At 36.6% G+C, this 23,591-nt stretch overlaps 1 non-coding gene across 1 annotated transcript; it reads right to left on the bottom strand.

Moving 5' to 3' along the window:
- Positions 1-5,570: 5,570 nt before the first annotated feature.
- Positions 5,571-5,643, bottom strand: TRNAR-UCU (transfer RNA arginine (anticodon UCU)). Its single transcript has one exon. It is a non-coding gene; the product is annotated as a tRNA-Arg (tRNA).
- Positions 5,644-23,591: the final 17,948 nt, after the last annotated feature.

A 23,591-nucleotide genomic window follows, 5' to 3' on the forward strand; every position in this document is an offset into this window, starting at 1 on the left:
TGGACGCTCCGTATGGAGCGCTAAAATCGTGGACGCTCCGTGACAGCCTGTGATAAGTGGACGGTCCGTATAGTGAGCACTCAGTGCGGTGGGCGCTCCGAGCAGTGGGCACTCCGTCGCGGACGCAGTGACACGGGACGCTCCGGGGGTGGGCATTCAGGAAGCAACCCTATCAAGTTTGCATTGCTGGATTAGATTAATAAATGTGCTTATTATTATGTTATATATGCTTTATAATATAAAAAACTGATACCTGTGAAATTCCATATCAAATCTATTGAATTTAATCGGGATAGTCCTATATTAAAGAGATTTTGCACTACTTACGTGAACTACTGTACGTACGTAAACTAATATGCATGTATAATTTATCTAGATATTTAATATATATAGAAAACCCCGCAAAAAAATCAAACCGGGCCCCGCACCTTCTTCATCAGGTCCTGATTGTGTGTATTGTAACTGTTAGGACACAAACGAATTCCCTTTCCTTTTCCTTCACTGCATAATTCAAGTTAAGATGATATTTGTTAAAAGAAAATAGCTATCACAAGCAAGGCGCATCCGGGGGATGGAGAGTGTTTGGGGGTTTGAACCCCCCTCCGAAATTCATGCCTGAGTCGTAAAAACGTAACAAAAAAGCATATAAACGAATTTTTGATACGTTATAAAATTTTCTTTGTAGCCCCCCAACCTACCGAAAAAATACCCCCCCCTTACAAAATCCTGGATACGACCTTAGTCACAAGCTGCAAAGGAACGAATTGGGATTTTGGGATCAATAAATAAAAACATAAATAAATTCGTGTGTGTCATACCAGTTAAAATACACAAAATTGACGTTGTTGAGTCAAAGAGGACTAGAAAGGTCAGTTTTCTATAATACCTCAGTGGAAAGTGGGCCTGACTTCAGACACACTTTGCCTGAAGTTTCATTGACTTCATAGTTGAGGAGGTTGATGGAACTATGGATTTTGGGGAGTGGAAAAATACTTTTTCTCTGGTCCGCACAAAAAGCTCTACATTGTTCTTTATCGTCTTTTTATGCCTGCCGTTTGACTCGTTCTTTGACTAGTTCTGATCGTCACTATCACATCTAAAGGAGGATCCAATGAGTTCTCAAAGGGAGGATTTAGCAGGCGATTCTTGTCCCCCCTGCAAAATTTTATAACACATTGATTTTCCTGATCTACATCAGGAAAATCATTAATCATAAATCATTAAATCATAAATCATTAAATCAATTAAATCATAAATCATAAATTATTAGTCATTAATCATTAATCATAAATGTACTTCTTTCATAACACGACAAATCTCCCCCTCGAACTTAAATCCCTTATATTTTCAGACAATTAAAAAAAAATAGAATAGCAAAAGAAACACAAAATTTAAACTTACTATTCAGTTGTCAAATTGACTCCCTTTCTTTTTTATTAGCCTATTTAACTAAATAAAATAAAAAGGTTCAAAAAAAATTTCGTCACAGGAGAATCTTATCAAATAGTTTGTGATAAAAAACTGGAAGTAAAAAGTGACTTGGGTCAATATTCACCAAAACTAAATATGGAACTCTCATTGCAATTGTTAAGCCGGTAGTATTGGTTTTTTATGCTGATTCTAAATATATATAATTCTTTCAGTTTATTGTTACCCACCCAAAACTAAAAATCTGAGAAAATTTGCCTGATTTCTGAAAACATCCCCAAGATCTTTTGAAACATCGCCAAAAAAGCAAGCGATTTCATTGAAAATCCCTTTATTAGATAGCCTACATCATATCAGAGAATCCTACTGTAGAGGTTTCAAGCTCCAATCTTCAAAATGTAGAGTTTTGGATGGTTTTCAGATGAAAGATCGTCGATGCATGTTTATTTGTTTTGCGTTTTTTTTCCCAGAAGTAATTATATCAAACCGAAGGTCCAAGATAATTGGGAGGGAGCTCATTCAAACGTAAATTTAAAGTTTATTAATTTAAAGCTTAATAAATTAATAAAATTTTAATAAATTTAGACTTTATTAAAGCTCTTTTTTAAGTGACAATAGAGGTTGGGCCAGGGGAAAGTCTTGTTTTCTGTCATTTTAGGGCACCAAACTACGAATTTACCCCGAGGATGAATTTGCAATCAGTTTAAAATTCTGAGAAGCTTTAGGCTTCCCAGTTGCAGAAGAAGTAATGGCACACGGTGGCAGTAGCCTACTATTCAATGAAGACATACGTCACATCATCTTTAACTGTAGATAATATGAAAAGGAGAGGGAAATACTAAGGAATTGATGTGAGAAGGCATTTAAGGCATCCACAACGCGCTCTGTTCTGGGACATCACACGTCTCCTCCTTGGGCTAGAAAACTAAGCACAAACCTTATAGGTAGATTTGTTAAGACTACTGGTTTGGTTCATTCCCTTTAAGATTTTTTTTAACCCTTTATTAGCTCATTTTGGAGTCATCACACTTGGTTTGTTTGTTTTTTGTTTTGTTTGTGTTGTTTTTTTTTATTTTTGTTGGTTTTTTGTCTATGGTTTATCAGCTTTGTTTTTTGTATTTGGCGTATGTGACAGGAATGATGTAAATTTGTATTATTTATTTTAATTGTGTTGTAAATGTATTTTAATTGTTTTATGAGAAAGCACAGCTGAATTACTCTGATTCCTGTTTTTCAACGCAGGCATTTGCTGCAGGTGAATAACCCCCAACCAATAGCACAATAAGTGATACCTGATCTGGCTCAATGAATATTGACTGAAGTGACACCCAAGCAAGCTAGTGATTACAGATGGCACAGAATAATCGATTGATACAAATGCATGTGACCGATTGGTCGAACGCGTCAAACCCCAAACAACAACAACAACACTGGATTCAACCAAGTTGACGAACAAATAAACTTTTAAATGGATTTAAAATAAATGGATTTATCCCCATTTAAAAGTTTATTTGTTCGTCTTAAAACGGCAGTGTGGTCTAAGAAAACAACACCTAAATTAAAGGTCTTACGTCGAAAATACGTCGTATATATGGGGAAATGAGACCAACCCAGTAAACATCTATAAACTCAACATTTGGTTTGCAATTAGAAGACCCGGGAGGCTTTACCATTTTCATTGGAAATTTGATTTACATTTTGGCAAGATTAAAGAAGAAAATTTACATCAAGAACTTTGAATGATCTTTGTGTCAATGAACTCTCTCTGAAAAAAATCTAGTGATTAATATAAAAATTCACAATTTTGTGATTGACCCAACAAGTTATTTATTATGCTCTATTCCAATATGCTAGTTTCCACTTTAGCATTTTAGTACTTGTAGGTAATGTTTCTACTGCAAATGTGATCAAAATATCCGTAACTTTTTATCGATTTTTTCACTGTCTAAATAAATTGATTTATCCCCATTTAAAAGTTTGTTTGTTCGTCTTAAAACGGCAGTGTGGTCTAAGAAAATAACACCTAATTTAAAGGTGTTACGTCGGAAATTTACATATTGTATTTGTTATTGGGAATTATCCATATATTTTTCGGGTGGGGAGGGGAGGACAAATTCCCTGCTGGGAGAATTTTGAACGGGGAGAATTTTCTATGGAGAGGTAAGTTTCCAGAGGGTGAACTTGTCAGGGAAATTTTAAACAGGTTAAATTTGCCAGAAATCCTACACAAAATTTCTTTGTATGCCTTGCTTTCTCTTTACCGATTCAGTTTTACGCGTGGAGATATTAAGGGTAATTATCCGGGGTAAATTTTCGCCAGGATTGAATTATCCAGAGGATATTTCTTTAGGGAGGGGGATTTTTCCGTGGAGGTGGAGTCAGATATCCTGGCGTTATTTAAAAACGATCCGACATTAAATTAAAAAAAAATTCAAGTGAAAGTAAGGATTAACATTAAAACTTAAAACGAACAGAAATGATTAAAGTATATGAGGGGTGTTACCCCCTCCTCAACACTTCCCTCTTTACGCTAAAGTCTAAATTTTGTCCCAATTCTTCAAACGACTCCTGAAACACAAGGGTTGTTTAATTAGAACAATAAGTAACTTTTTTTTAAAGTGCCGAAAAACTGTAGCGTGAAGATCGAGGTGTTGAAGAGGGAAAATCCCCCTCATATACGTAATAATTTTTTTCGTTTTAAGTTTTTATGTTGTTCCTTACTTTCAGTTGAAAAATCTTGTTTTTTTTATTTAATGAAGCTTAGAGACAAACATTTTTCTAAAGGCAATGGAAAAGGTATGTCAATTAAAGTAAAAGTATGTAAAAATGAAAAAAGTAAGTCATTACAAAAAAATACACAAAACAATAGTCTACTTACGAAAACAAACATATAAACTCCCAGCATTCAGTTCTGTTGAGCAATGCCAAAGCGTTGGATGAATATTTTTTAACAATATCGACAGTTTTGAACTCGGTTATCAAACACCAAAATATCTAATGCCTTTAGACTACTAAGTGTTTATGAAAAGTAACGCATTATCAAAATAGTTTGTTCAAAGTAAAACATTTAAAACAAGCTTAAGAAAATCAAGTAAAAGTTTGTTATTCAATATTTTTAATTTAATTTTGAATACCAAAAACCAATATATTTGACACCTTTATATTTCATAACTGTAAAAAATTAAATCTTTTTCAAAGTGACTACTAGATGCATACAGTCACTCCTGGAAAAAAAATGATAATAAAACACAGAAAAACTTATCCGTTCAGGGGGAAAATACAGAAATGCCCTACATTCGGTTCAGGAGAAACATTTCTAATTGTAGTGGCTTCATATATCAGCTCATGGGTACTTTTGCAATGCAAGCAAAAGTTAACGGCATTTTTTTTTTTTTTTTATCAAAATTGCCCCTATTTAAGTTGTTTTCTATAATTATACGATTTTGTGTACTAATAACTGCAATAATTACTAATAAACAAATACATATTTAGGATCACCATTAAAAGCTAATTTTTTTATTTAATATTATCAATAGTTAGGCTCATATACTTTCGTTATTGGCAAGGATCGTTATTTACTTACCATTCATTACTATGAAGAATTTGATTTTTTTTTTTGCTCCAACCAAAACATATAGAAAAAATATTTGTGGAAAACTAGAAATAAGTCACTCGGTTACAAACTAGAACATATATTTTCCTTATTAAGGTCAAAATCTATTGACAGGCAACCAACAATGGGGCATCACACATTTTTTTCATGTTTTTCCTATTCTGCTCTCTTTCCTTTGGTTTCCTTATAATTACTTTATAGTCCTAAATTTTCGGGGGGGGGGGCATGGCCCCCCTGTCTCCTCCTGTCGGTGCCCATGAACCCATTCGGGGACGACCTGCTTTTCATTTAGTCCTAGACGTTTGGCCGACAAGGACAATCTTTGGCAATCTGCAACAGCGACGAAATTTAATTTTGATATATTGTACTATTCCTTTTAAAGTGAACCAACATTTATAATTGTGACATTACTGATAAAATGTACCAAACTGGTATAAACGTAACTATTGTAGATAGCACGTAAAAAGTACTTGAAGTACCTTCGGATATCGCTCAACTTCAAAAGTTGACAGCATCCATGTAAAAGGTTTACCTACTGCGGGAGTCGAACCCGCGACCTTCGGATTAGAAGTCCGACGCGCTATCCACTGCGCTAAGCAGGCTTACAATAAGTTGTAAAGAACACATAACTTGATGAAATATAAAAGGTGCTGCTCCTCCTATGTTTCTAAGTTAAAATGCAGTTTGTAGTACCTGGGGCCTAGGGGCGGAATTGGTAAATTCCTACCAAATCATATTATTGAGTTAGGAATAAAGTACATACACCATTCGATGCCTTTTTGTATGCTGATCACGAATATAATAATCATTTCTATCGGAAATGAATTTGAGCCCCCCCCTATATATGCCAATTCAGGGTATATATTTCTACATTAGGGGGTGTGGGGGTAAAGTTTTAACTTACCTCCCATTTACATCAGAAACAAAATTTGCCCCCCCTAATGTAGAAATATATACCGTGAATTGGCATATATAGGGGGGGGCTGAAATTCATTTCCGATAGAAATCATTATTATATTCGTAATCAGCATAAAAAAGGCATCGAGTGGTATATTCACTTTATGCGTAAGTCAATAATATGATTTGGTAGAAATTTACCGCGGAATTAAATGCCGTTAATATTCTGTTGTCACACTGAGCTCAGATATAAACAAAACACAATGTATAAGCCTAGAGTTGGGGCTACTGAGAAGGAAACATGTTAAAAAGGGGGATAATTTGCTATGGGGCAGGGGGACAACTGCCCCTCCCAGACCACAGTTTTCCAACCCCCAGACCCCAATTTGCACCCCTCAGCTGAAATTCAGGTTCTTCCAAAATATTGTGAAAACTAAGATAAACTTGCATAATTCAAGAATCAACAGAAACAAATTAGTTTTTTTTTAGTACATATTTACCTTTATAGTACTATAAAGTACCTTTATAGTACTAAATAGTACGTTTATGTTACCAAATGGCTTATTTTTTAGTTTTCACTGCCATTTTCACTAGATTTGGGAAAATTGGTTCCAACTTGGTCCTATCGCAAGTTTATCCGATCAATCTATTTTGCCCCCTCCCCCCTAAAAATCCTGGATCCGCCCCTGACTCAAGAAGTGAGGTAGGTTAGTAAATATTTTGCTCTTCGTATTATTGACCTATGAATAAAGTGAACATACCACTCGATGCCTTTTTTATGCTGTTTCTAAATGGAACAATCCAAAATCTATTGTTCTCTCAGGTTAAACTGAAGGCTCTGGGTAAATATGGAGCAGTCTATATTTTGGATAAAATTCAGTCAGCCACCACATGGCTAATATGGAAGTAAAGTTCATTTGTGATGTAAATGGATGTTATATTTTGATTGAGGATGCAATTCTAGGTATATAATTACATATTAGGGGAGTGGGGGTATATATTCTGTGAATATAGGCCTATTGACTATAGGCGTATTACTGACTTACAAATAAAGTGAATATACCACTTGATGCCTTTTTTTATGCTCTCCAAATATGATAATCATTTTTGTTGGAAATGAATTTTACCCCTGCCCCTATATATACCAATCACAGTTTATAGAATTAGCAGTATGATCATACCCTATCTCACCCATTATAAAAACCCGGACCAAGGTGCGAGTGCTCCAGAGAACGTTTTTGCAGTTAGAAACATAAGCGGCGTTAGATCTTTTCACGGGTAGACAAGTCAGATTTCTCTTGGACACGAAACAAGGGGAAACCCGCTATTACGAATAATGCACTTTGTAACCATTTCTCATTGATTGACGGAAACAGACTAACCCGCTAATGCAGAAAGAAGTGGGAGGAGCTTTTTGTTCGTACCGAGAATGAAGACCAGAAATGATCTGCGATAAACTTACTGGATAATTCCATAAACTGTGATACCAATTCAGGGTATATATTTACACGTTAGGGGGTGGAGGTAAAGTTTAAATTTACCTCTCATTTGCATCATAAATAAACTTTACACCCAACCCCCTAATGTGCAAATATATGCCCTGAATTAGTATATATGGGGGTGAGGGTAAAATCCATTCGCGACAAAAGTGATTATTATATTTGGATCGAGCATAAAAAAAGGCATTGAATGGTATGTTCACTTTATTCGTAAGTCGATAATACGAACAGCGAAATATTTACCGTTAGGTTAATCCTAATTAAATATACCAAACTATGATACGAAATAGATGAAACGTAACTGCAGTAACAGACGGTATTTTACTGTCAGTAAACAATGTGCTGACACGCAAACCGACTTTTATCCTACATTGTCTAGTTGTACACTTCCAAAAATGGTCTTTATCGAAAGAGTATAAAGTCAGGTTGTGTCCATTGACGCACTTTTTTGTTTTGGGCACAACCCCTTATCCTGGAAGAGTCTAATTGCCTCTTCTTCAGTCCTTGGCCAGGGGCGTAGCTCCAGAATTTTATAGGGTGGGGGGGGGGGGGGAAGAAGGGGTCCACATCCGGAGAGTCAATGGACATCGGCTATATTTCATGGGAAAGCAATGGCGGTTCTGGCCACTTCAATTTGCTTATACTTACAGTAAGTATTAAGTATTATTATATAAGTATTACAGTAAGTAACTGACTACCAACTACGACCTCTTCTTCATTTTAACAAAGACAAAATTTAAAAACTACAAAATGATTATAAATTTTAGATTATTTATTTCAAATTTGCACCCCTAAAATTTCTGTGCCCGGGTTGGGTGCCCCCTCAACCCCTCTTCTGTAAAACCACCCGTAGGGAAAAAGGTGTTAAAAAACATATGAAAAAATATGCCTAAATGTTTTTTAAAGATGTCTGAAAATTCTGAGGATTCTGTTTCTAATTTTCTCCGGTTAGTCTGAGGGAAAATGAAGTCTCTTTGTTGAAAGGGGCCATTACAAATATGAGCCAGAGCAGCGGTAACAGTAATAATCCTCAGCACATTTATGTCAATTCTTTTTTGGAGCTGGTTAAAAGAAATATTTAAAAAAGCGAAAATAGCGAGAAGTTAGCATGGTATTAGGGCCGTTCTTTTACTCATCTTTCTGCTAAGATCACAGTAGACAGAATATACCAGTAAGCTTATCGCAGATCATTTCTGGTCTTCGTTCTCGGTGCGAACAAAAAGCTCCACCCACTTATTTCTGCATTAGCGGGAATGCGGGTTAGTCTGTTTCCGATTGTTTCAATGCACTTTGATGGAAACAATCGGAAACAGACTAACCTGCATTCCCGCTAATCTGACTTTGCCTATGTTTATATCTGCAAAAACGTTCTCCGGAGCACTCGCACCCCGGTCCGGGTTTTTATAATGGGTGAGATAGAGAATGATCATACTGCTAATTCTATAAACTGTGGCTAAGATCTTACATCTTATAGCGTACTTTGGAAACGTCTTTCATCATTCGGCTCTGATCAGCGGTCTAAGAACAATGATGAGCATATCATCAAAGTTCTCTCATCATTCATGTGGCAGAAAGATGGCGTTTTACACACTTTTTGCTAACATCAGTGAGCTGTAAGATCTTAGAACAAAGATGAGTTAAAAGAACGGAAATCTTTGCAGAAAGATGTGAGATCTTAGATGCACACATCATAATCGTGTTTGCATGCGAACACGATTATTCGGCCAGATATGCGAATATTTCAGCTGTTTGCGAATTTCGGTTAAAATCTATCCGATTTTCTAAAATATCGTACAAGTTCACAAATCTCAACTACTGCGATAATTTTGGTGAATAGATTGTATCAAGAAAAATAAAATGGATATTGAGAATTCAATGGATCTTTTTTCAAATTCAGCAATGGTTGATTTCAAAGTCAACTTCAAATCAATGTCAATAAAAAAAAAATCATCTATGATTCCCCCGTGCTGTAAAGTTCTGATATTTTACCTGTGCATTAAGAAGGTATAAGGCTATAAGTTTCTTTTTTGTAGAACTTAGAAACACCATTTTCTTTTTGAAATTTTTGCCACAGGATATCGGGCGATAATAAATTGTGTAGTGTGACCCCCTATTATAATTATTGCGTTAGCATGCGAATTTCGTTTGCGATTTTTTAATACGATATTTCGCAGAAAAAAAATCGTATATGTGGGAACCCACGGTATGGGTTAAGAGCCATTGGGACCAAAAAAATAGGATTACGTTTTCCCTTCAGACTGGCCGTCTTACGGATTGCTACGGAGTTTACGGTCAAACTTAAGAAAATAACGCACTCCGTACGCAAGAAAATTACATATGAAACAGAGTTGAAATTTGCTCAACTTTACATCAACAGAAACATAGAAACATAATTCAGAGTAAATTTAGATTAAGTACTAACCTACTTGGATATATTTAAATGGATAGGAAGTGATTACAAATAACGACTAAATTAGTTCGACTAAACGATTTTGAGAAATAATGAAATTAGTTGAAAATATGTTAGGTTCCGTATATTTACCGCCTCAGTATAGCTCATATTCAAACGAGGATACTCTGAAACTTCTGTCTGAGGAAATGGCTGCTCTACGTTTGAAGTACCCGCGCATGGGATTGCTATTGATGGGTATTGTAACGCGTACACGGCCGATTTTTTAGAACAACGTGAAACTCGTGAAGGTTTTAATTTTGTACATCCTTCAATTCAAGAAGAAGAAAGTATGGAGAATTTAAGGGGAAGGCATACAAAGAACAAGGGAAGGAGAAAATGTTTCGGAAAAAAGTGTACTAGATTTAGGAAAAAACATTAAAATAGGGAAAGTAGTAGACATTTATTATGAAGATTTATTTAAGGTTAGTGTAGGAAACGAAAATTTAGAAAAAGAGATGGAGATGATTATTGAGTTAGTTGAAGTGGGCAAAGTAAGTTAAGCAGTATGCAATTTAGAAGAATTGCTGAGGCAGATATGTCAACTACGGACACAGAAGAAATCGACAAAATTTTGTTTTTGGTTACGAGTGTCAGGGTCTTCGACTCATTCTACAAGAGTGCCTGAGGAAAGTACGCTCATCCCGACCGCAAGGAATAGAAAATAATTTAAGAATTTATAGAGAGAACAGAAAGCGGCATAAGAAGATGATAAGAGAGAAAAAGCAATACGAAGCAGAGAAGAAAGAAAAAGAACTTATTCAACGATTAAGGGGAAAAGATACACATCAATTCTAGGAAGCTGTACATAGGTCGCTGAAGGGAGAGGCACACAAGACATGTTCTTTGGAACCTGAACAGCACTTCAGGACACAATCGGTAAACGGAAACCGAATGGAAGAAGATCTCCAAAACATTTTACCAGAAATTATAGCTTTTGGACCCCTGATAGAAGGAGACACGAAATTGATAGCACCAATTTCGGAACAGGAGATATGGGAGGCTATGAAATTAGCTAAAGAAAAGGCTACAGGTAGGGACGAAATTCCCCTACCAGTATGGAAAAAGGCAAAAAAGGTATTCATACCAGCTTTAACTTTTCTTTTCAGACACACATTCCTGCTATGGAGCTTGCCAATAGAATGGACAACATCTATAGCTGTACCACTACACAAAAGAGATACTTGAAAAAAATAACGAATTCAACAACTAATCCAGATTTCTCCCATAGTTAGCAATAGTTTTTATAAGATAGTAGATAGTCGGCTAAGAAAATGGCTAGAAGAATTAGGGAAATTATTTGAGGAGCAGGGAGAGTTTAGGAAAAGAAGGGGGTACAATAGAGGAAGTTTATAACCGCGCCCGGAGGAGTAGCCTGTCTATTTCTGCAGCCTATCCCAAGCCAGGATAAAGCGGGAGGGCTGGGCTGTCCTGCAACCCACATTCGTAAGAAGGCTATACGCAACAGAAACATGGAAAAAACAACAACAAAGGATCTAATATCGACTCAGCGACGACGACTGCCTGTCCCGGGACAAGATTTCTGACTGTGAAAAATACTCTCAGGTTTGGGTTTTGAAATTTCCGTACAATGGCCCAAGCATCAAAAACTGAACAAGTAGTAAATGAAATGATTGGAAATAATCTAGACTTACTTGCTTTATCGGAAGTGAGATGGACTGGTGCGGAATCAAATCAACTACCAATTGGCTACAATAATATTTTCAGTGGAACCAATTCACGAAGAGAACAAGGAGTTGCTCATGACAAAAGAAGCCAAAAAGGCCATGATCAAATGGTACCCAATCTCAGCCAGAATCCTCACTACTAGATTTACTAGATTGCATGCCAAGATTTCTGTGGTAGTTTGCTACGAGTATGCCCCGGCCAATGAAGCAAATGAAGAGGTAACAGACCAATTTTATAGAACCTTACAAGCGGTAACAAACGATATAGCTAGGCATGACATAGCATGCTTCATTGGAGACTTTAATGCAAAGATTGGCAATGACCGAGATAATTGCCCCTAAGTACTAGGTAACCATGGGCTTGGAGACCGAAATGAGAATGGTGAATTGCTCGTTGATTTTGCAGCAGCCAATGATTTAATTGTTGGTGGGAGCTTATTTGCTCATCTTTACATCCAGAAATATTCTTGGATCTCCCCTTATGGTTTAACTAAAAATCAAATAGACCATTGTTTGATTAGCCGTCAGTGGCGCTCAAGCCTCATTGATGTACGATCGTACAGAGGTGCTGATTCAGGACCTAACCACTCACTTATGATGGCAAAATTTTAAATCAGGCTGAGGAGAAATACAGAGAAGACTCCTCGTCCCGACCCTCTTTTTGACTCAGACAAGCTGCCTAAACAAAACATTGAAGCACGATTTTGTGGTAGAACTTTCGAATCGCTTTCAAGTTCTCTCTCAACCAGAGCAGTTAGATCAAGAACACATGTGGATGGACATAAAGACTCGTTTTCAATCGCCTGCCTCAGAAGTTCTTGGCTACAGAAAGAGCCCGAAAGATCAGTGGTTTTCAGACAAGATATGGGCCCTAATAGAGAAAAGAACATGTATAAAACAAACCCTTCTTCAGAGTCAAGTACCAAGCCAAATGATCTTTAAAAGTTCCAGCTATAGAGAAGCAGACAAAGAGGTCAAAAAAAGCGCAAGAAATGACCACCGTTGTCAAATTGAAAGGAAGGCGAAACTTGCAGAAGAAGCTGCCAAAAGAGGTACTCTAGAACCCTTTATAGGATAACAAATGAAATAGTTGGAAAGAACCGCTCCCAAGATGGCCCCGTTAGGGGCCCTTCCGGTGCTTTACAGACAGGACCAGAGGTTGTAAATGAAATATGGGTGTCACACTTTGAGAAAATTCTGAATATACCTCCACTAGAAAACACCCCGAATATCCCAACGATACCACTTTTGTCCCTGAATATCAGTGATGAGCCACCAAGTGTGATGGAGATAAGTACTGCAGCAAGAACATTGAAAAATGGTAAATCACCAGGTGAAGACTGAATAACAGCAGAGATGATTAAGGCATCAATCTCAGGACAAATCGCATACTGGGTCAAGTTCATTACCGAAATCTGGGAGAATAGAGGAGTACCAGCTGAATGCAAGAGAAGTTCACTGGTCAGACTTTTCAAAAGGGATGATGCTAGTGTTCCTGGAAACTGGCGAGGAATCAGATTACTATCTGCGCTCGGGAAAGGGCTTCGTCATGTTATTTTGGAAAGGATACAGACCGAACTAGATAAACACCTGAGAGATGAACAACATAGGTTCTTTGCAGGACGTTCCTGTGCGGATCTTATTTTCACCTTACGCATGCTCACAGAGGAAAGTCAAGAGTGGCGGTCCAAAATATACATGGCTTTCATTGACTTCGAAAAGGCTTTCGATTCGGTCGACCGCGATACTTTGTGGCAAATTTTTAACTATTATGGCTTTCCAGATAGAATAATTAAGATAATTATGTCATTGTACGAAGGGAGTGATAGCTGCATTAAGACGCCAGAAGGCTAAACAAGATGCTTTAGAATCTTGTCTGGAGTTAAAAAGGGATACGTGTTGTCACCAGTGCTCTTTATAATAGCTATTTACTATACCCTTCGCAACACAACAACAGATGTCATTGAATTTTCATCCGGTGTTTCAGTCATCGATTTAGATTTTGCAGGCGACATAACATTAGTTCAGGGTTGCAAGCAACGTATGCAGTACTTCATTCACAGGGTCAGTGTGAAAGCCAGCCAGCTTGGTCTTAAAATTAATGCAGGAAAGTCAACAACCATGGCAGCGTCCAATTCCCCCCTACATATCACATGTGCTGGTGAGTAAATTGAACAAGTAATTGAGTTTAAGTATTTGGGCAGCATCATAGAAAATACTGGATCTACCAGAAAGGAAGTCATAACTAGAATAGGTGAAGCTAACACAGCCTTCAATCAACTAAAAAGAATATGGAAATCCAGGAACTATTCAAATCGCCGGAAGCTGCACTTACTCAACAGTAACGTTTGCCCGTCCTCCTGTATGCAGCTGAGACTTGGCACTTAAACATTCAACAAGAGAAGAAGATTCTTGCTTTTGAGAACAATTGCCTCAGGAGGATTCTGAATATACATTAGTCGGAAAAGGTCTCAAACGATACCATTCGGAAAATCACCAATCAACCACTAATAACCGACACCATCAGATACCGTAGATAAAGGTATCTCGGAAACGTTTTAGGAATGGAAAACCATCGAATCCCGAAGTCTACACTTGAGTGACAGCCAGTTGGAAGCCGGAAGCGAGGCAGACCTCGAAACACATTGAGGCGTACCTACAAAAGTGACCTATGCCGCCTGAATGACTCTCTCCAACCAGATTGGGAAGATGTATACGCAGCGGCTCATCTCAGACCCGATTGACGAACATTCACTGATGCCCTAGGCTCCCCTGGCGGCACAGGAGAATCTAAGGTCTAAGGTAAGGTAAATATAGTTAGAAAAGGAATCATGAAAAGAGGGGGTAGGATTTACGTAGCGTTCCTGGACGTAAAAAGGGCTTTTGATAATGTCATAAGAGCTATGCTAGTTAAGCGACTTTTGGAGATAAGGCTGCCTTTAAATATTTGCTAAATTAATTGTAGGAATATATAGTCCAGTAGGCCTAGTTGTTAGAATACTAGGTAAGGTATCAGGGAGAATTTTGACGCAAATAGGGTTAAAACAGGGATGCCAAAGCGTTCTCAAGCCTACAAACTGAGGAAACTCTATATTTATATATATTTTGGAGTTCAGCATGGTTTCCACCAGGAATGGGCCGCGTTATATAGTCCTTGAGTGGAAAGGCTTCTTCCCATAAGAAAAATTGTGGAAACATAGTATTAGTTCCAGGAATTTTTTTTGGGTGGAGAAGCCTGATATCTCCACTGTTGATGCACTTCCCAAATTCAGGCTGAGAAAAGACAACACCATTACTCTCAGATTCATAGACGTCATAAAACAAAATTTGTAGTTCGCATCACAAATTGCAAGTAGAATCAAACTAAAATAGGTCTTATATATATAAATAGCAAACCAGAATTGTAAGTGCATTGAAGACTGATGTGCTTACCATCTATAGCACCTATGCAATTTGGCATTTTCCATCGGGTAAAGATCTTCGTTGCAGTAACTTTTAAGTCTTCCTCAGATGAAGCAGTTAGAAAATTGGGAGAAAGAATATCAAAAATGGCCTGTGCAGTCTCTTTCAAAATTTCTCAGACAATACAAACTCTAACTCTGAACTCATAGTGTAAAGTTGTCATGCTCTTTCCTGTTGCTAAACACACAGTCAAGGCTAGGAGAGTCTCAGGGGATATGGATTTTCTATAATTTGTATCATTCTTTGTTATTTTTACATGCACTTTACTTAGCGAATCAGAAAATTCATTTCTAGTAAAGCGTGTAAAATTCAAAAATGCCAAATTGCATAGGTGCTATAGATGGTAAGCACATCAGTCTTCAATGCACTTACAATTCTGGTTTGCTATTTTATATATGTAAGAACTATTTTAGTTTTATTTTACTTGCAACTTGTGATGCGAACTACAAATTTATGTTTTATGACGTCTATGAATCTGAGAGTAATAGTGTTGTCTTTTCTCAGCCTGAATTTGGGAAGTGCATCAACAGTGGAGATACCAGGCTTCTCCACCCAAAAAAAAATTCCTGGAACTAATACTATGTTTCCACATTTTTTCTTATGGGAAGAAACCTTTCTACTCAAGTTTTTCAAGTTCACGTTCAATCATTTTATTATTAACATATACATGTATATAATTGACATAGGCCCATGGGGAGACAAGCTCGAAAAACTAGGCCTAGACAAAGATACAATAAAAAATTACGCTACAATACAATACAAAGATAATTACGACGGCAAAGATACAATAATACAACAATAATATGAAAGTAGCAGCTAGCCCAAGATCAAAATATAAATATAAATATAAAAAAAAATCAATATTATTAAATATAAATTCATACTAAAAGATAGCCGAGAGGCCCACATTCACCTAGAACAACAATCCAAACAAATACCTTAGTCATATGAAAATGACGCCTAATTAAAACTAACCTTGAATTGAATATGATTTAAGATTCCTATGTATTAAATGAATAGAAGAACATGTATGAATAAAATCCTTGTGTTCAACCCAGTACCAGGCTATTGACACGAATGGGACAACTTTAGATCTCTCAGTACTAAACTTGTCAATATCGACATTCTTTTTTTTTGTCGTGTGTTATAACGATGTAAATCTTGTGATTGGGAGACAAACTTTGATTGAGGTAATATGGCGGTAATTTCTTAATTTCATAATTAAATTTGAAAATAATTGCTCCAAAAGTAAATTGTTGAGATACTGGAAGTATATCTAAATAAGTATATAAAGATGCTGTAGAAGACTTATTTGGAAGTTAAATAGGCGATGAAATAAAAAGTTTGAAGATTCTTACTGCTTTATTTTGTAAAATATGTATTGGTTTAATATGGCTTTTAAATGTAGATAAATATACTAGAGAACAATAATTAATATTAGACTGAATCAGAGCAAAATAAATGCTTCGTAAAGCAGAGTAGGGCAAATAATGCTTCAACCTCCGCATTAAACCAACATACCTTGAAATCTTTAAGCGTATATTTTGAATGTGTGTTTTAAAAGATAAGCTTTCATCAATCATAAGTTCAAGGTACCTTATCCCTTTCATCCGAGATATTGATAATAGATACTTTGAAGAAGTAATTCGGGTAGTACGAGGGCATATATTTGGCTTCCTGCCTTAAATTACGAATTAGTTTTTGACAAATTCAAAGCACTAAAATTTTCAGAACACCATTCAAGAACATTAGAAAATGCAGTATCAAGTTTTGCCTCCAACTCTTCGTCATTCCTCTCAGAAATTGAAACTGCCGTATCATCAGCAAAATGTGTGGTGAGACATGGGATTGCCAAAGCGCGGTGAAAATCATTTATATAAACTAGAAAAAGCAGAGGACCTAGGACAGAGCCCTGAGGCACCCCAACCATCGAGGACTGAGGAACAGGCGAAGAGAGAAAATTACCTCCATCTATTCGTTGCTTTCTCTTATCAAGATAAGATTTAACTAGATCCAACGCCGGTCCGCGCACACCACAATTATCCAATTTACGAAAAAGAATACAATGGGATATTGTATCGAATCCTTTTTTAAAATCCAAATATATTATTGCTGGAATTTCACCTCTATCTAAGCATTCATGAATATATTGGATAAGAGAAATGATAGCGTGTTCAGTAATGTGTCCAGACCTAAAACCAAACGGGGAATTTGTGAAAAAATTAAACGATTTAAGAAAGTCATAGAGCCTCTTATAAACTGCCTTCTCAAATATTTTAGAAAATGCTGACAAAATAGAAATAGGGCAGTAATTTGATGGGTTTTCAGGAGAGTCACCTTTGTGAAGCGGAATTATCCTCGCTTCTTTAAAAGCAGACGGGGAAACTCCAGTTTTAAATAAAAGATTGATTAAATGCTGTAATGGCAAAATTAATGCAGACAATATTTATTTAACAATTATAGAACTAGACCCGTCAATTCCCGCTGAATTACCTAGATTTAGATCACACACTATTTTTGTTATTTCAGACCCAGAAATAGGCGCAAGAAAAATTAAATTACTTTGAGGAGATGGAAGGTATGAAGAAAAATGTTTATTACTACGTGAATCAAACTGGTTCATTACTGATGAAACAATTTTCTCTCCTATACTAGCGAAATAAGTATTCAAAATATCAGCCACTTTCTCCAATTTGTTAGTAGTCGATACATTTTCTAAACTAATAACTTCAGAAAACTTAGAATTCCTTTGTTTTTTTTTATAATAGATTTAATTAAAGACCACGTTTTGCGAGGAGAATTTTGAGCTTCTTCGAAAGACTCTTTATAATACCTATGTTTCGACAATCGTATCAGTGCGGTTAATTTATTTTGAAGATTTTAAAATTTTTAATATTTTAATCAGTTGGATTCTTTAACTGATTTTTAAATAACTGGTTTTTTTTTATTAACTGATATCAAAATTCCAGACGTTATGCACGGCCTTATAGGAAATTTTTCTCTGCAAATTTTCTTCGTAACAAATGGGCAACTAGAATCAAGTCAGCAATTGAAATTTCTTAGGAAAGTATCAGTTGCCACATATGTATCCTCCGTGGATATTACATCCTGCCAATCCAACAGACCAAGGCTTTCATTCAGGTGCTTTAATGTTATTTTATTTATTAAACGTACTTGACGTTCCTTACTTACCTGCGGTATTTTATAAGTAAAAGCTAAATCTGAAACCATCAGGAAATGATCCGATATATCACTTAAAACAGCAAAATTTGCTTTAATTGGTAAGGATGTAAAAATATTATCAATGAGAGAAGCAGAACTAGGTGAAATTCTTGTAGGTGTCAGGCAAGTAGGAAGCAGATATGCAGAAAAGCAAGAAGACAATAAATCAACAGAAGCTTCATTTGAAGCTTCTAGAAGGTCAATGTTGAAATCTCCGGAGAGGATAACATTTTTATTTTGAAAATGAGGTTGATGCAAAAAATCATGGAGTTTAGATAGGAAAGACTTGATTATCGAAGAAGGAGGTCGGTATACTACGCAAAAAACTATATCTTTTTTTCCAAGACTAATTTCAGTTACCATTACTTCAAAAAGCATTTCCTCATGAGAACCTTCTAGATTTGCAAGGCGCCGAGAAGAGATACCTTCTTTAACTAATACTGCCAAACCACCTTGGCGCCTTGTCAGTCGGTTTTTAAAAGTAAATTGATATCCAGGAAAAGCAACATGAGGAGCCGTGTCTATAAGAAAAGTCTCACAGAATCCAACGACATGACAAGATAGCTTATGAACTACATCGACAAGATCATCCTGTGAACTAAAAAAAACCTCTACAATTTAAAAATCCTGTTCTCACAACACCGGTACTGGGAAGATCAGAAACTTCGGAAGGTAATTTATACCTTCCGAACGTGGCCCATTCCTGGTAGAAACCTTGCTGAACTCCAAAATATATACAAATATAGTTTTATGTATTTCCAAAAAAATCCATCAGGCCATAGGAAAAAAAACAGAACATAAGCATAACAAAACCAACAAAAAAAAACAAATAAATTAAAAAGAAAAAACGTACTTATGCATGAATCTTCACGAAAAGCCCTTCGTGAGGCCTTCATCAACATACTTAGCCAAATTCCTTAACGTCATTTTTACTCGTGATCCTACAATCCCTTCCACCCGCCTTCTATTTGCCAGCACTAACGAAAAACACTCATTTCTCAGATCACCCAATTCCTTACAATTCCCCCCAAAATAAAAAAAATATCCTCATCATCTTCCCCACACATCGGGCAAGGGACTGGGTTAACACTATGACACCTAAATTTCCTCTCGTTTAATAATGTTTGCATTTTTTTTGCCGATTGTGCTATGAGAGCAATATCTTCAGCAAACAAAAGCTTACATATTTTCGAAACACATATCAGTACTTCCGGAGCGCTTTTCTCCTTCAAGAAATCGACTATATCATTAATATACATGTTGAACAAAATCGGTAACAGTGGGCATCAATGTTTTAAACCTATTCGCGTCAAAATTCTCCCTTTCCCGGGCGCTGATAGTAAGCTGATTCCTCGCCAGTTTCCAGGAGCAGTAGCATCATCCCTTTTGAAAAGTCTGACCAGTGAGCTTCTCTTGCATTCAGCTGGTACTTCTCTATTCTCCCAGATTTCGGTAATGAACTTGACCCAGTATGAGATTTATCCTGGGATTGATCCCTTAATCATCTCTGCTGTTATTCAGTCTTCACCTGGTGATTTAGCATTTTTCAATGTTCTTGCTGCAGTACTTATCTCCATCACACTTGGTGGCTCATCACTGATATTCAGGGAAAAAAGTGTTATCGTTGGGATATTTGGGGGGGGGTTTCTGGTGGAGGTATATTCAGAATTTTCTCTAAGTGTGGCACCCATATTTCAATTACAACCTCTGGTTCTGTCTGTAAAGCACCGGAAGGGCCCCTAACGGGGCCATCTTGGGAGTGGTTCTTTCCAACTATTTCATTTGTTATCCTATAAAGGGTTCTAGAGTCACCTCTTTTGGGCAGCTTCTTCTGCAAGTCTCTCCTTCCTTTCAATTTGACAACGGTGGTCATTTCTTGCGCTATTTTTGACCGCTTTATCTGCTTCTCTATAACTGGAACTTTAAAAGATCATTTGGCTTGGTACCTGATTCTGAAGAAGGGTTTGTTTTATACATTCTCTTTTCTCTATGAGGGCCCATGTCTTGTCTGAAAGCCACTAATCTTTCGGGCTCTTTCTGTAGCCAAGAACTTCTGAGGCAGCCGATTGAAAACAAGTCTTTATGTCCATCCACATGTGTTCTTGATCTAACTGCTCTGGTTGAGAGAGAGCTTGAAAGCGATTCGAAAGTTCTGCCACAAAATCGTGCTTCAATGTTTTGTTTAGGCAGCTTGTCTGAGTCAAAAAGAGGGTCGGGACGAGGAGTCTTCTCTGTATTTCTCCTCAGCTTGATTTAAAATTTTGCCATCATAAGTGAGTGGTTAGGTCCTGAATCAGCACCTCTGTACGATCGTACATCAATGACGCTTGAGCGCCACTGACGGCTAACCAAACAATGGTCTATTTGATTTTTAGTTAAACCATCAGGGGAGGTCCAAGAATATTTGTGGATGTCAAGATGAGAAAAAAAGCTCCCGCCAACAAATTAAATAATTGGCTTCTGCAAAATCAACGAGCAATTCACCTATTCTCATTTTGGTCTCCAAGCCCATGGGTAACCTAGTAGTTGGGGGCAATAATCCCGGTCGTTGTCAATCTTTGCATTACAGTCTCCAATGAAGCATGTTATGTCAAGCCTAGGTATATCGTTTGTTACCGCTTGTAAGGTTCTATAAAATTGGTCTTTTACCTCTTCATTTCCTTCCTTGGCCAGGGCATACTCGTAGCAAACTACCACAGAAATCTTGGCATGCAATCTAGTAAATCTAGTAGTGAGGATTCTGGCTGAGATTGGGTACCATTTGATCATGGCCTTTTTGGCTTCTTTTGTCATGATCAGAGCAACTCCTTGTTCTCTTCGTGAATTGGTTCCGCTGAAAATAATATTGTAGCCATTTGGTAGTTGATTTGATCCCGCACCAATCCATCTCACTTCCGATAACGCGTCAGCGTTATCGGAAGTGACGTACCTACGCAACGCGTCAGCATGCGAAAAAGTAAGTAATTTATATAAAGGAAGCTTTCGGGCTCAAATTGGATTTATGCAGGTAATTAGCCGAGCAATACCTATTTCTCTATCTTTTATGAATTACTTAAAAAAGTTTCTAAAAAATAGAAGTTTTTCAAAAAAAAGTAAAACGCAAAGACGAGCAGAAAAGAAGTCAAATAAGAATTCGGACTTAGAACGAACATAAATCACTGTCAATGAATAAATAAGACCAAAACGGACAGAAATTACAATGAATAATCAAGTCAAACTTAAAAGGAACAAAAATTACAATAGCTTCCCCTAAGCCTTCTAAAGGCAAAAACGTCATTTGCGCTTTACTGAAAAGAATTTATTTAACCAGTGTGTGTTTTTATTCCTCGTGACGTCAACAAAATAAGACAGACAATCACCATAAAACAAAGATCAAACAGTTCGTGGTAACGAACTGTAAGTAAGGAGCGACTCGGCTCAATGGTAACCGAAACTCTAAAAAACGGTATTTTGATACAAATAGATACATCAAAAGAATAAGATTTTAATGTTGATTTCAAATATACAAGTTTCATCAAGTTTAGTCCTACCCATCAAAAGTTACGCGCCTGAGAAAATTTGGCTGATTTTCGAAAAAGGGGGGAAAGACCCCCTAAAAGTTACAGAACCTTAATGAAAATCACACCACCATATTCAGCGTATCAGAGAATCCTACTGTAGAGGTTTCAAGCTCTTATTTACAAAAATGTGGAATTTTGCACTTTTTGCCAGAAGAAAGATCACGGGTAAGTGTTTATTTACTGTTTAGAAAAATAGAGTTGTGAGAAAATCAAACTTTAGCGTAAAGAGCGAGGCGTTAAGGAGGGGACAGTTCCTTTCAGATAAGGAATAATTTCCGTTCGTTTTAAGTTTTAACGTCGTTCCTTACTTTCAGTTAAAAAAACTTGTTTTTTTTTATTTAATTTTTGAACATTTTTGAATAAATGCAGGTTTTGATCTGGGCTCACCGTACATGAGAAAATTTGCATATTAATTTACTTTTATTTGGCTAAATGGTTTTCTCGAAACTTGTTTAATTTTATTTACGCACGTTTTTATTAGTAATAAACATACGTAACTTACGAATTAACTTACGTAACGAACTTCTATATTCATATATTTTTAATACGTATTTTAGGGGGTTCGCCCCCTAGTCAATACCTTGCTCTTTAAGCTAAAGTTCGAATTTTGTTCCAATTCATTAAAAATGACCGCTTAGTCACAAAGGCCGTTAATTAGAATTAAATAGCTCTTATGAAAGTACAAAAAAATCTTTGGCTTAAAGAGCAAGGTATTGACTAGGGGGTAAACCCAGTCATATATGTAATATTTTCTGTTCGTTTAAAGTTTTGATGTTGCTGCTGTTGCAGCTGAAACACTTTTTTTTTTATATTTAATTTCTGATCTTTTTTTTAAATAATGCTGGGAAGTCCGGCGTCCCCTGCATAGCAATGTCCCTTCCCCCATGAAAACTACCTTAATGTAAAGATCCTCCCACATAACCCCCGACCAACCCCCCCCCCCCACTACCAGAAAACATCTCCCCTGAAAACGTCTGTATACTTCCCAATAACCAATACTATATGTTAACATTGGGTAAAGTTCATAACTTTCAGCCCTCCCCCGGGAACTTCGGGGTATTAAGTCATACTAAAAGACATACTTATAATATTTTCGAAAATGCTGAACAAAATGGCTATCTCAAAATTTTGATTGGGTGACTTTGGGAAAAAATGAGCATGGTAGGGGTCTAGTTGCCCTCCATTTTTTTGGTCACTTAAAAAGGACACTAGAACTTTTAATTTCCATTCCAATAAGCCCTTCCACGATATTCTAGGGCCACTGGGTCCATACGATCACCACTGGAAAAAAAAAACAATAAACACTTACCCGTGATCTTTCTTCTGGCAAAAAGTGCAAAATTCCACATTTTTGTGAATAAGAGTTTGAAACCTCTACATTAGGGTTCTCTGATACGCTGAATATGATGGTGTGATTTTCATTAAGGTTCTATAATTTTTAGGGGGTCTTTCTCCCCTTTTTCGAAAATCAGCCAAATTTTCTCAGGCGCGTAACTTTTGATTGATAGAACTAAACTTGATGAAAGTTATATATTTGAAATCAGCATTAAAATCTTATTCTTTTGATGCATCTATTTGTATCAAAATACCGTTTTCTAGAGTTTCGGTTACCATTGAGCCGGGTCGCTCCTTACTTACAATTCGTTACCACGAACTGTTTGATCTTTGTTTTATGGTAATTGTCTTTCTTATTTTGTTGACGTCACGAGGAATAAAAACACACACTGGTCAAATAAATTGTTCTCAGTAAAGCGCAAATTACGTTTTTGCCTT

Source organism: Artemia sp. Qi Xiang Cuo, chromosome 10, assembly GCF_049724085.1.
Source record: "Artemia sp. Qi Xiang Cuo chromosome 10, ASM4972408v1, whole genome shotgun sequence".
NCBI lineage: Eukaryota > Metazoa > Arthropoda > Branchiopoda > Anostraca > Artemiidae > Artemia > Artemia sp. Qi Xiang Cuo.